The 13557-nt window shown below is 32.6% G+C and overlaps 1 protein-coding gene across 2 annotated transcripts in view; it reads right to left on the bottom strand.

Annotated features, from left to right (window-relative positions):
* The window catches only part of LOC138713917 (ornithine decarboxylase-like), a 73006-nt gene that overhangs the window by 43736 nt on the left and 15713 nt on the right, over positions 1–13557 (bottom strand). Inside the window, exon 1 of one of the 2 annotated variants that reach the window (XM_069846455.1) lies at positions 4423–4740. The exons of the other annotated variant lie outside the window; for it this stretch is intronic. The gene's annotated coding sequence lies outside the window, so the exon portion shown is untranslated. Of the gene's footprint in view, positions 1–4422; positions 4741–13557 lie in introns of those variants that run through there. 2 annotated transcript variants of the gene reach the window in all.

Raw genomic sequence — 13557 nt, 5'->3', positions numbered from 1 at the left:
TTTACTGGAAACAACAATAAAAGTGGGCGAGTGATTTAAAAATCCATAAGACAGGAAGTTTAAAAATAATGACTCAACATTCGATAAGGGCACAAATACCCACAAAATGTTATGCAATGCATTCCACACATATCAAAGGGTATTTTAAAGAAAAAAAATTTTTTTTTGAAAATTTAATTTACTGGAAACAACGATAAAAGTGGGCGAGTGATTTAAAAATCTATAACACAGGAAGTTTAAAAATGATGTCTCAACATCCGATAAGGGCACAAATACTCACAAAATGTTATGCAATGCATTCCACACACATCAAAGGGTATTTTAAAGAATTTTTTTTAAATTTAATTTACCGGAAACAATAATAAAAGTGGGCGAGTGATTTAAAAATCCATAACGCAGGAAGTTTAAAAATGGCGACTCAACATCCGATAAGGGCACAAATACCCACAAAATGTTATGCTATGCATTCCATACATATCACAGAATATTTTAAAGAATTTTTTTTTTTTAATTTACTTATTTTTCACCAAAAAATACCATCCTCTCCCCTTAAGTCAATAGTGTGGGACATCAGTCATGTAAAACCCTATGTGGGGAAAATGTTCTTCAGTATACAATAATAGTGATATACTTTGATGTAAAGGGGGAATAATTCTGTGTTGTTTGGGTAAAGGGAGAGAAGTCATAAAAATAAGTTTGAAGATAAATGAAAATTAAACTTCGAACCATTATTGCAAATAATTTTCTACACAAATAAAGCACAACAACTGCTAGAATTCTTTGATTTTTGCACACCCATTTGTATAATTTAACTTGTGTGTTCATCTGTGGAACAAAATTCCATCTGCATAAAAGAAATGACTTATCGCCCTTTACCCGAACACCACAGAATTAGTCAGACATTAGACGAATTTGGAGGGTGGCCATCAGATCAGATAGGGTGGGAAGATGTTGCTGTGTGGTGTATCACTGTGGTAGGGTGATATAGGATGTGGTGTTGAGGATAATATTGTATGAACATGTATAACGGGTTCAAGTTAGGGGCAGGAATGTAATTTTAAGAACTGGATAGTAAAGAATTCTGTAATTAGTGATGATGAGTCTCTGTATACAGAAATGTGAAGGGCCATCATCACTCTGATGTATTGCTTAAAGACAATAAATCATATCATATCACAAGAAACAGAAATGAGACTGTTACGATATGCAAGATTAGAAATGACTGCAAATAAAAAAAAATGCGAAACATCTTAAATATAATAATTATATTATAACAAACATCAAAAAGCAGGAAGAAACCAAAGAGACGTTTAAAAAAAAATATCACCTAGAACAGTGTTCCGCAACCGGTGTGCCTCCATAAAGAGGAACTAGCAGATTTAAAAGCAGACAGAACATTGAAATTAAAACTTCTCGAAGTGCTTTTGGAAACATTTTGGTTGTCAATAAAGAGTGAATACCAGGCTATCTCCGAGATAGCAATTAATATGTTATTGCCATTTTCAACTACATAATAACTTATGTGTGAATTAGTCTTCTCGACATTAACTGAAATTAAAACATCAAAGAGAAAGAGACTCAAATTCATTGATGAAGAAATGAGGCTTGCATTGTCAACGATTCCGCCACAGATCAGCCACCTGTGTGCAGCTGAGCAGGCCGAAATATCAGATTGAAGATTGAGTAGAGTTATTTACTTTAATATTAGTAATAGACATGTTTATTTTCTACAGTGAATTAAAGTTTATAAATTGTTAATAAATGTAAGAGTCGATTTCTGTTTTATAATAATAATAATAATAATAATAATAATAATAATAATAATAATAATAATAATAATAATAATAGCAGCAACAACAAATTTGATGCCATTAGAGCCTACGTAATTATATTTTATTTATCAGAGCTTCCTCAAATTAGAGGCTGCCATTAGACAAAGCATACAAAACAATACAAGAACAAAATAGAAGATGAGGCTAAAAGAGTAAGAAAAAAGGGCAAACAAATAAACAAACAAAGGCAGTTTACAGAAGAAAAAAAATTTCAAGTAAAGAATCAATGAAAGCTAAGAAGGAAAAAGAAAAATGATAATGGTGCATCAATTTTTTTCCATACACTGAATTAGAGTCCATATACGTGGTTCCGTAAAAGTTTGACTGACTCTTTAATTATGAGGGCCAGTTCGTTCAGAAAAGATTTGTGCAGTCCTAGAGTCACATCATATGTTTTTGAGGGGATTAACATTTTGGCGTGCCCAGTTGAGTCTAGGCCCATCTAGGGTGTGCCGTGAGTAGAAAAAGGTTACAGAACACTGAACACTGATCTAGAAAAAGCAGACAACTTGAAAGTTCTGAGAAAGAAAGAAGCATCATTCCCAATTAAAGGAAACTATATTCAAAACAATTTAAATACAAACTGGAAATCGATTTTGGAGGAAAGTACTTTATGAAATACAATATACAGAAGTAAAAGAAACTAAACGGTGAAATATATTGGGACTCCAGAAGAAAGAAAACTGAAATTATCCAAATATTAACATTTAGACATTAATGCAAAACGAGAAAATTGAATTTTACAACAAGAGAGAGGTTTAAATCAGTTATTAAGTAACTTAAAAACTATCCAGTTCTTTTAAAGGAACAGAGACTGATGAAGCAAATTATAAGAATACTTAGACATCAATAAGGACCGGATTTTTTTGTAATTACATATTATATTCCTTTGAACATAACTGTATATAAATAACAAATCTTTGCGAATCTTGTAATTACCATTAATGTATTAAAATTTGATACTACATATTTTTACATTACATATTATGGCTTGGTATTACATAAATCTACATATTTTGGGGTTTTATTCATTTTCACTTCTTTAAAAGGAAAAAGAAAACTGCTGCTGGGGAAGTTTACAATTTGAAATAAGCCTTTTTACCTACTCGAGAAAGAATATATTTCGGGCGAAACAAGTTCCAGGAAGTAAAAGAGGTACTCACCCCTTACCACCCACTGTAAATATGAGTGAACAAAAGGCAACCTTTCTCATACAACTACTTTGTATTGTAAAAATCAAGAAGGGAATAATCTCATACGAATAAGCGGACGACATAGCAGTAGGGTCTAAAGACCTTACAACGTTAAAAGAAACAATAAACATCACGGTAAAATGGTGCAATAAAAACAAATCTATACTAATAATAAATCTGTAGCCGAAATTTTTCTGGTAATTTTCGATTTTCTAAAAATAATTGGTCCTAACATATATAATTAACCATCCTGAAACCGAAAATTGCTTTTTTGAAATTTTTGTTTGTATGTCTGTCTGGATGTTTGTTACCTTTTCACGCGATAATGGCTGAACTGATTTATATGAAAATTGGAATATAAATTAAGTTCGTTGTAACTTAGAATTTAGGCTATATGGCATTCAAAATACTTTATTTAAAAGGGGGGTTGTATGGGGGCTTGAATTAAATCGAAATATCTCCCTTATTATTAATTTTCATGAAAAATATTACATAACAAAAGTTTCTTTAAACATAATGTCCGATAAGTTTGATAGGACTGATAATTAATGAGATAAATGAGTTTCAAAATTACAATAACAACGCCATCTAAGGCGGTGTAATGAAATAAAAAACAAATGACTTCGTCTATAAGGGGTTTTGGACAACAATCGAAAACTATGAAACATAGCCTACAGGGAATGTTTCTGTGTTTGTATGAAGTAATATCAGAAGCTAAATTAACCGATTTGTATAATTAATTATTAATTCACCATTGGAAAGTGTAGTTTCTCTAGATGGACATAATGCTATAATGTTATTACAGTAGCTTCTGAGTGAGTCGAGGACAGGTAAGATTAAAATAGCTTCTTATGCACAGAAAATTTGATAGGCTATTCTGTGCATTCGTTTCCTGTATTTCCTAAAATAATTTTTATGACCACTTGAGTGGTCTCTGGATCAAAATGATCGCATTTTAATTTTTTAATACAATTTAAATTAAGTAACATAATAAAAGATTTATCCTTCTATCAAACACGAATGTTCCCTGGATAAAATGTCCTATTTTAATTATGTAATTAATCTATATTTATTTCTAACAGGTGCAGCGGAGCGCACGGGTACGGCTAGTTTGGTATAAATGTGGACAAGACAGAAATGATGACACTCTGAAACGGTGGAAGAACACCAGAAACAGTAGAAATCCTTATGAAGAACAGAAAATTAAAACGTGTACCAAACTACAAATATCTAGGCTTAACAATACAAACCAGCGCAGATATTGATATTAAATATTTTCATGAGTTTACATATTTTGGTACATATTCAACTTATTTTTCTTACATAAATATGTACATATTTCACACCTTGATATTACATAAAAATCTGGTCCCTAGACATCAATATGATGAGCATACCTGGGAACAACCGGAGTCAGGAGGGATCCTAACTCTTAAGGTTTGGAATTTCATTCACTAAGATGGTAACTCCTTAAAAGAAAGCCAACCAGCCGTTCTGATGACAGGGTAAGAAGAGCTTGAGGAAGCCGTTTTACGAGCTGTTCTTGTACTGTTGTTTTATACCAGTTTCTTCTCCTTTTCTTCAAAAGCAAGTTCGCTGTGGTGATGCTAACTCACAGATGTGAGCACTTGAAATCCAAATTCCACAGTAAAGTAAAAAGAGCTATTTGCCAAGCAGAAAGATTGGCTCCAAGAACTCGTCGCACTCGTGGGTGATGAACTTCTGATACTGACTACTCAATGGCTTCTGGGCTAGTATATACACAACAGCAGATCCAAAGACCTAAGTTCACTTGATAGTCGAGGCGAAGGGGGAGGGAGGGAAAGAGAGCAGCTCTAAGAAGTCTCCTCCTTCCCCTATTAATGTTAGGGCAATGGGTGACCACGTGATCAGTCCAACTCTGTTTTGTTAGATTCTGCACACAGGACGTTGCACCAACATGCCATCTATTGTTTTCGTATTAAAGTCATGAGTGGATCATCAAGCACTAATTTTATAACATGCATCAAGGGAGGATCATCTGACGAACTGCAATCACAATTCTCGGCAGCTTCTGTTCTGTCTATTAACAGCTAATTCATTCCCTCAAGTGACGTAAGCCCTTTATAATTTTTTTTTATTATCCAATTTAATAAACCCTATTTCACCCTGAGGTGTATTAGGGTTATAGTTGGTATCAAAATACATATTTTATAATCAATAAACAATAATAAAATTATAATACAAAATTGTGGTCAAGGTTACAATTCACATGAATTATGTACAAGAATGCACCTTAATGAAAGAATGGGTCGTTTCATAAAGTCTCAAGACATGTCTCTATATTTATATCTAATGTTTATAGGAAGAAATATATATATATATATATATATATATTAGAGTTGGGTCGATTCGTGAACGAATCGTTCATTCAAACGACTAATAATCGTAAGAATCGATTCGTGGTATCAACGAATCGTCGTTCAAAAGAATCGTAACGAATCGTCATTCAAAAGAATATGAAGGAATCGGCATGGTATCGTAACCCACGATTCTATTCGTTGTTTGATGTAACCTGTCAACGGACATTTCCGAACCGTGTCGAATGCTCCCGAGCGAGAGTGAAATCAAAATATGTACTGCATTTGTTAAGTATGGAAAATAATGAACACAAACCTGAAATTTGCATAGTTAAATAGAGATGTAATGCAAAAAATGTACTTCATAATAAGGTTCAGTTGATAAATTATAATTTAGAGACATTATCTTGGGTAATTTTGTAGACTAATGGAGTTCATACTGAATGGTTCCAGCCAATGAGAAAGAGACAATCCAATGTCTCGCCTTTTATGCCATCTATGAGAGAGATGTAGAACGTTTTTGTTCTACGCGTGATTTGCAAAGGAAAGTGTCTTGCGACGATTCAAAAGAATAGTTGGAATCGCAGACTGAGAAGAATCGTTAGAATCGATTCTTAATGTGTGATTGAATCGTTGGAATCGACTTCTGAAAAAGAATCGTGTTGCCCAACTCTAATATATATATATATATATATATATATATATATATATATATATATATATATATATATATATATATATATATAATAGCTATTAAACATGTTATTTTAGAAGCAATAAATAGCTATACCAAGAGATGGCTTAAAATTTTCGAATTAAATACATTTAGTAACAACAATTGGCAATAATCAGGTATTACAAGAAATGGCTCAAAATTAGAAATCAAATGCCTAATTAAAATAAAAATTAAAACCAATAGTACAATATTATAGTATGCGAAATTCAAGACTTACAGTTTCATTATAGTTGATTAGAACTAATACGATTTTTTTCCCCGGAATAATTTAACATTTTACAGTTTCAAGAAGGACATAAAATACTTATATGATTTAGAGTTGGTAAGTATATTGGTTAACGGTTTGGTAAGCGTATAATTTAAAGTGTTCAGTAACAACTCAAGCTCGTATCTTTCACGGGAAAAGACTGGACAATCATATAATACATGTTTGACATCTTGAGATTCCTCCCCACAAATGCAAGTTGCATCGTCTTTAATATGGAATCTATTAAAGTATTCCCCGAATTTTCCACGCCCAGTGAAAAACTGTGTCAGTACGAAATTTGGCGTTATTACTTTACATTTATTACGATCATAGACCGTTGGAAAATACAGCTCTTTTGTAAGAATTCCCTTATCACTATTGACCCATCTTTCATTCCATTCTTGCATATAATGTTCTTTGGCTACTTTTTTTATATATGATATCGGACATAAATTGTACGACAGTGGCACATCACAGTTGGCTGCCATCTTTGCCAATTCATCGGCTCTCTCATTTCCAATTATCCCAGTATGCCCTCTGACCCAAGTTATACAAATATGGACGACACTTTTCATTATTAAAGTTCTTATTTCTGAAGCTATAATGTTAGTGTTATATTTATCATTAATTGATATTACTGCTGACTGCAAGTCACTGTGAACGCAAGCGCCCCTTTATAATTTAATCTGGCACTATTAAACTCGTAAAAACAGATTTCGAGTTTATTTTGCATTATGATCCAAAACGAAATAATTAACTGATATGCCTCGACAGATAGGTCCCATTTCGACACCGGTGTGGTGTCATCTTCAATGTCTTTCGAACTACTGCTGCTCCAGATGATCTTGAATTCCAGTGTTCGTCAGTTGTAGGGGTGGAGCAGCGAATAGGGATTATAAAGAATGGACACTGAGCGAATTTTCCTGTCTTTTGTTTCTCTCGTGCGCAGCGTTTAGTTCCACTTTCAAGCACTAGAGGTTAGTGTAATCGAGCATACACTAAGATAATAAATGAGAATAGAATTAAGACACAGGCTCCAAACATGGCCTACCTTATTACATAATGCAGTAACGCTTTGCTTCAAATAAATTCAAGTTAACAGCTTTTCCTTATTTCTCAGTGGCAAACTAGTTGTAATAATAATATTTTATATTTCAGGTATAATAAATTATATTATAAAATAATATAATACATTATAAAATTAAGTATCGAATTCGTTTAATATTTGTATATAATATAATATAGGTATATAGTTTTACTTCTCATAAGAGTTTTGTTTTTCCATTTTCAGTGCTATCAAATCATTACATATTTTAATTGTTGTTGGGGTCAACGTCTCAACTCTCATTATAAAGGAACTCTAGAGTCTAGACATTACAGTTAATGACGGATTTATTATTTTATGGATCCAATTTATTTTATTTGAGTACATAATGTACCTAGATGTATTAATTATATGTGTTATATTTCCGCTGTGTCGACTGCTAGCTGGTGTGATGTCAGCGCCAACTCTAGGGAGAAAGCAGAATCTCACGCTCTAGCTGGCTTGAAGGTCATTGAAATCAGTCCGGCTACATCAAAGGTACCGACGCGAAGTGTCCATTCTTTATAATCCCTATTCGCTGGGTAGAGTGTGTTGCTCTTATGATGGAGGGTAGTTGTTTGTGTGTCATGTATTGTGATATCGAATAATATATGGGTATTGAATTGTAATTGTGTATTAAGTATATGCTGTTATACAAGCATACAATAACACACCCACATCATATATTTAATACACAATTACAATTCAATATCCATATATTATTCAGTATTACAATACATGACACACAACACCCCCACCCTACAATGATAAACACCGGAAATCAAGATCAGCTAGAGCAGCAGTAGTTTGAAAAACACGGAAGATGACACCACACTGGTGTCGAAACGAGACATGTCTGCCATAAGGCACACAACCTCTTTAAAATTATAACACTTTCAATGTTCCAACCACAGTCTAAGACATACAGTCACGAAACTTCAACACTTTTTCTGCCAACATTCGCGACACTAGCGCCCAAGCGGCAGGCAAGGCACTGGCCATAGTCTCGTTCAGCCAGCACGTGCTTTAAAGGGATGCGAGATGTTATAATAACGTTTTAATCATGCATCGGAATAAAGGCAATGTGTGCAATGACGAAAATTGCAGTAACAACAAGTTTAAATCTCCGAATTTGTCGTTCTTCAGATTCCCTAAAGACCATGAGAAAAACATAACTCAGGAATAACCAATAATCCACGTTGTAGGTAGCCTACGTATTGTGTTCTATAAAACATTATTATTACTTATCAGTTACCTATTTGTATGTCAGGAAGGAGAGTTTAAATAAAAACAAAGTAAATACCTGTTACAGTATATTATTTTTTTTGTAGAAATCATATGTGTAAATGTGTAACCATTCCGATTTTGGATAATGTATCTACAGTTTTTAATGCAAGTAATTCCATACTTTTTGTATTCGTGTTTTTTTTTCTATATATTTTTCAAAAGTTGAACGTTATATTGCATTCAAGTAGGGATCATGGTGTTAATTTTTCAAGAATTCATGGAGTATTGTAATCCTTTTGTAAAATATTCACTTCTTGAATAAATCCAGACTGTGTCGATAGATTTCTGATGTGTTGGTGTAGATTCATGTGGCAGACGTATTAAGTTCTCAAGAGCCTTTTTAAATTTAATATAAAAAGCAATCTTTTCTGTAATAATTTGTATGACTGCTATTGGTGTTGATTTTACATTCCCAGTGATTATTTGAGCTGTTCAGAGCAGAAGTGGTGTAAGTCAAAATTAGGTAATGAGATTTAAAGTAAATATTCTGTAAAATACAGCGCAAAGTAGCAATTAATATATCCTTCGTGCTATTCACCGACTACTAATAGTTTAAATAAATTCAATATTAACTGCTACTTTGCGCTGTATTTTAAAGAATGTTTACTTTAACCCTCATTACCCATTTTGACTTACACCACTTCTGCTCTGAAAATAAAATTAGGCCTACATTTTCTGAGTTAATTGAAGTCACAATTTTTTCAACAAAATTGTGTGTTCATTTATTTGTTTTCACCTACGTCATATTAAAAGTAAGGGCATGTGAATTACGTATTATATAGGTAGGATAAGTTAAAATTAGGCATTATGTGTGAAAACTGGAAATGTAATGTAAAATGCGGTAAACTTGCCATAAACATTTAAACCATAACATCAGCACTATTTGTCACTCAAAATAATAAAGGAAATACCGGTTCTTAAGAAATGAAAAATAATAAACTTCATAAATCAATGTCTGTCATATTAAGGTTTAAATCTTCCTCTTTTTTATTTTCAAGTTTACCTCAGCGGCCGAGTTTACCCCAATTTGCGGTATGGAAAATAGTTAATTTCTCAGGAAATAGGGAGAGGAGTTCACCACGCAATGTAACCTACAATTCTGAAGCTACTAATTTTGACTCTTCTCACAGGAAATATAGAGTTCTAATGATTCATAAATATATTCAGGAATGAATTTAATTAACCATCCACGTACGAACAATTATATTATTTCAAACCATGATACGTGAACAGTTCCATGATTCAGTTGTAAGGAGCAGAAAGAATTACGTTTATTCTCAGCTTCTGAAACTTGTAGATTAACTGCGTGTGAAATTCTTCTAGGATTCTAAATTAAAATTAATAAGAATCATATACACTTAATGTATAGCATAAAAATATAAAACAAATTACGCAAAACCAGTTTTCTGATATGTTATCATATGTCGTGTGCACACTTTTAACTTGCCTGCCGCTAGAGGGCTACTGTCGCGCCAGCTGTCAAATGTTGGCATATTTTATACGTATGAGTTGCGTGACTGTATGTCTTAGACTGTGGTTCCAACTAAGAAAGTTTTAAGGTTAAAAACTCAATTTGTAATATGAAACAAAATTATTGCAAATTACGTTTTCAATAGATAACTTAAACTGTATTATCAACTGCTGTAATAAAATAGGCAACATAATAATTACAATTACTACATATTTTAATGTTTTTACGTAACACAAATTGTATCTAAAAATTATTTAAGGTTACTATACACATCGATGCGATAATTTATTCCGTCAATTTAAGTTTACATCATGTACAATTGTAAATTATATTATGAACATTTTATTATTTTTAACTTATAACCATGATTTCTATTTAAATTAGTATTCAAGTGTATTATAACAATCATGGCCGGTTTCACCAACCTTCGTTATCATTATAACGTCTCGTTAAATAATTTAATGACACGTTAGTCAGTTTTTGTGTTTCACCAAGTATCATTATTGCTAACGCATCTTTAAATTCATCGTTAATTTATTAGGACCTATTCGTCGCGTTAAAACAGTAACGATGCGTTAAGAAGTCAACAACATGGCGGACGTAATTATTCGATGATGAAGTTCTTTATTTAGAACTTCAACATAACGACGAACTTATATGTTGTAATAACACTCGGAATAATCATTTTGAAGATTTAAGTGATAAAGAATTCCACGAAAGCTACACATTAAGGAAATAAGTAGTAAGAATGATTCTAGAAGAAACTGAATACCGGTATATTGTATAGGTTAGAATACGACAAGATTTCTCGTTTTAAAATAATGTTGCGGGAAGTTTTGAAATAGTAATTGATGATATGAACGGGTATCAAAAGCTGTATTGTCTAGATATGTGAATAAATTATCAGACGTACTACCAACATTACAATAGTCATTATTTCTATAGGCCTAATAAGCTTATAGCTAAATTTTATGTTGTCATAGACAACATAGATTGTGTACATGTTCCAATCGTATATCCTGGCAGTAATATAGCCAAAAGATTCTGCAATAGAAGATCCTATTTTACCTTCAATATTCAAACAATTTCAGAGGCCTATGTAACGCTCCGCATAGAAAAATTGTGGCTAAACTAGCGCTGAGGTAGTTTCCTTCGTACTCTGCTTATACACCTTGCACATACGAATCTGTGACAGGTTACGTTTGATTAGTTTAGGTTTTTGTTATGCCTTGCATATACGATCAACTGCATTACCACAAAAAAATCCCTTATAAATTCAACGATTTTCACTTCTACCTCAGCGCTAGTTTATTGAAATTGTAATAGGTTAGAATACGACAGATAGGAATCACCCACTTAACGCCTCTCCAACAGATTCTTCTCGGTTTAAGATAATGTTACGGTCTACACGGATAGCACAACATTCCAAAGGAGGATGCCTTTTAAATGAAAAGGGTGCAAAGAGATTTTCTTTTAGGAGACAATGGATACCCCTTAAAATCCAATTTAATGACACCTCTCCTGAATCCTGCCACACAAGTATGGCAAAATTGTTACAGGGTACTAATAAATCTGCATGAAATACAGTGGAAAAGTAGTATGCAATTTATGGAAGAGGCGATTTCCCGTCCTAAATTTAGGCCTAATATAACTGCTTAGAATGCTTTGTATATAATTAATTGTGGCATCAATTTTTCAGCTGTCGACCTTGTAGTCCGCTAAATTTTCTCAGATTTCCTTTAGAAGCTACAATTTAACTGCTCTACATTCCTATTATTTACATTTGGAAGCAGCTGTCTTTTTTTTTTAATTGCGGTATGACAACATACTGTATTTAGGAAGATGTTCTTAAAATTACTGCCTCTTACCCGTTTGCCTATGATTGTTTCTTCATGCCAAACAAAGTCAGCCATGATCATATGTAACCAATGAAATTCGCGATTTCAAAGCCATGGTCGTATGAAAAACAAAACATGCAAGATACAAGTACAAAATCCCCTCATTAGTAAACGCCTGTTAATTTTAAAGATACGAGGCTTGGTGAAATAGTCAACTTTTAAAGATTCCGTTAAAATTAAACGATCCATTTGTTGACAAGTCGTTTGTGCTGATTTAAAGAAGCTTGGTGAAACCAGCCATCAATGTAACTATTGCTCTGGTATGTTTTTATCTTATTGTCAATCACTTAAATGTGTTTGTCAATTAGTATTGTAACCTAACATTTGACATGCATAAACATTCAGATATTGTAATTTATAATTAATTAAGTAAAGTCAATTTTCTTCACTAAAAATATCAAAACAAATTCTTACATTAGTTGTACTCAACACCGGTTATAATACAACACAAGTAACATTTCTAAGCCTATCCTTGTGGCAGAAGAAGATTACACCTCCTGTAAGGTAATACTGTTTTGTGCAATGAAAAACCTATGAAATTGCAGAAAGAGAAATGAAATAGACAGCAAAATTGATGATAGAAACCACTTTAAAATATTAATTTACATGACGAGTACAAAGAGACATGGCAACACTGAAAAGACTTTCACTGGAGTCGAAAGAATGAGCAAAGTTGGAATAGTTACCACTTAGTCTGTTCTTGCAAGTTCAAAGATTCTCAAGGGGGAATTTGTAGATTTCAAATGCCTCTGGGTATCCCAGAATGTTGATGAAATGAGTGGTTTGGGTTTTTCAAATGTTTGTCATGTAGAACATCTGTATTGTTTCCTTATAATAGTTGGAAAGTCCATTTGAGTGGAGTTATAGAAATATTAATGGAGGAAAAAAAATTGTACGAAATATGAAGATTTTTATGAAATATGAAAATTTTACGAAGATATTATTAAATATGAAAATATTTCTTGCATTAATCGTCAATTGCGAATATCCTTGTTCCGATACCGCTAGCAGGAATGGTACAGAATATGAAATGTCATATTTTGTCTGTCTCCAGTCATTCTTACTAATATTACGTTGGTTTCATAAGTTTAGCAGGACTGGACGAATTGACCACAACATTTTTAGTAGTCAGATACAAAATAATTTAAAAATTGACTCACTTTCCTTTAGAATGCAACCTGGTTGAATCTCGTTCCATTCTGGAGGTTATTAATACAGCTTCCTTTGCATTTAGTGGTTATGTTCAGAAAATTATACTTCACCAGTACCAGAATGGAATTTTAGCAGTCTATTTGAATATTTTAAACAATCAAATTCAATTGTTTCGTTGCTGAGGCAACCAGCTGCCTGGGAATTGTCTAGCCCCAGTTTATAAAAATGCTAATAACTACATAATGAATCCAATGTACTTTAATAAATTTACATTTATTGCACTATTGAAATATTTTATACAGGGCTTTCATTTCGAAA

This window comes from Periplaneta americana, chromosome 14 (genome assembly GCF_040183065.1).
Source record: "Periplaneta americana isolate PAMFEO1 chromosome 14, P.americana_PAMFEO1_priV1, whole genome shotgun sequence".
In the NCBI taxonomy this organism is placed as follows: Eukaryota; Metazoa; Arthropoda; class Insecta; order Blattodea; family Blattidae; genus Periplaneta; species Periplaneta americana.
This window is presented reverse-complemented; position numbering and strand designations above follow the sequence as displayed.